At 49.5% G+C, this 1,550-nt stretch overlaps 1 protein-coding gene across 1 annotated transcript in view; it reads right to left on the bottom strand.

Moving 5' to 3' along the window:
* Nucleotides 1–244, bottom strand: part of NDP (norrin cystine knot growth factor NDP) — a 24,198-nt gene extending 23,954 nt beyond the window's left edge. Inside the window, exon 1 of the mRNA XM_077768536.1 lies at nucleotides 150–244. The gene's annotated coding sequence lies outside the window, so the exon portion shown is untranslated. The remainder of the gene's footprint in view (nucleotides 1–149) is intronic.
* Nucleotides 245–1,550: the final 1,306 nt, after the last annotated feature.

Below are 1,550 nucleotides of genomic sequence, written 5' to 3'. Positions count from 1 at the left end.
TAGCATGCTACCGATTAATGCAAATTCAAGTAATGCAAATTTAAGTGGTATTTAAAGGTTGTCTCTTTGTCTGAGAGGAGGATGAAATGGTCGGTTTGGAAAGAAGCAATTTCCTAGGCAAGCCGTCAGCGCTTGTTTTTCCTGCTTACCTTAGGGGAAACGTAGGGCTCCTTTCTTCTCAGACTTTTCTGAGAGCTAGAAAGAGGTCCTGTTACTTCCAAATGCTTTTGTTCTTCTGTCCCTCTGTCACATGGCTTGCCTTTTATNAACAATGCCCGCTAGGCCAGTTATTAGAGAAGATCAGGCAAGTTCCCCATAAACGGAATAGGACCCTACAGTTTACTTTCAGAAGCCAGACTGGTGAGAAGGAAATGGGCAGATATTTGCATCTGGTCTAAATGGCACACTCGAGAAGCATTCTGCAGTCCCCACTGTATGTGGCTGACACCCACAGCGACGCTGCATTGCAGGCGTCTCTACGTTCTCAAACGCACCAGGTATTTAACGTTACGTGTCGGAGCGGTTTGCCGTTGCCAGTTCCTTGTAATTAAAATACGCTAATATTAGAAACGAAGAGACGGTTTCACAGCACCCATATCTGTTACTAACGACGGTTACAAAGGACAAGGGAGTGGGACTCCCATCTCGCCAAAGGGCTTCCTTCGCTGCACCTGAATCTCACTGGAGCAGGGAGCCTCCTCTTCCGTGCAGGTTTATCTGGGCTCGTGAATTACAATGAGCCTCAGTCACAGCGCGTTCTGAGTCATTAACATTCTGTACACAAACTTCCCGGCCCCCAAGAAAGAGTTATGCCCAGGCCTCCTACAGCCCGATTGTTCATTTAAAGAGAGAACGTGCATTTGGGAGCTCGAAAGAACCCTCCGAATATTCCTCAGGTGTCTGTAGGAGTCATTCCTACAGGTTCTGGTCTCTGCGCTGGTGGGAGCATCCTTTCTCGGTCACCCGCTCGGACAGGGCAGCATCGGTCGAGAGGGAGCCGCGGGGACAAGCTGACTACTAAAAATAACCCTTTGCAATAAGGCCAAGGCAAACAGCATGCATTTCCTCGGACTTTTTGCCCAATCAAAATCCTATAGTAAACTCGTCCCTCTCCCTCCCCAGCGCTCCGGACTGCGTCTATGGAAGCGAAGTCCTTGCACGTTGGGAGGAGAGTGCAAGGGAACAGCATTCCTACAAAGCGCGACACAGAAAGCTAGAAATAAATGTTGCCTATTGTTTGAAGTCATTCTAAGCACTCCGGCGGAGCCCTGGCAGGAGATCAGCAGCATACAGAAGTAGTAATAAAAGTAAACAGTGCGCTTTTAAACTCGGAGGGTTGCCCGGCTTCGTAGTGCCCCCATTGTAACAGGGATGAGGGCGGTGGGCAAGGAATCCACGTCGCCCGGTGCTGCCTCCCAGCCTCCTTGCGCCGGGTCAAATAGAAGAACCATTACAAAGTTCCATCGAACTACGCAGAGAGTTCGAAAATAAAATCTCTTTCGGTCAAACCCAAAGGGATTTTTCCAGCAGCCTCTCCCCCAGGCTCCCCG

This window comes from Crocuta crocuta, unplaced genomic scaffold, assembly GCF_008692635.1.
Source record: "Crocuta crocuta isolate KB4526 unplaced genomic scaffold, BGI_CrCroc_1.0 scaffold467, whole genome shotgun sequence".
Classification (NCBI taxonomy): domain Eukaryota; kingdom Metazoa; phylum Chordata; class Mammalia; order Carnivora; family Hyaenidae; genus Crocuta; species Crocuta crocuta.
This window is presented reverse-complemented; position numbering and strand designations above follow the sequence as displayed.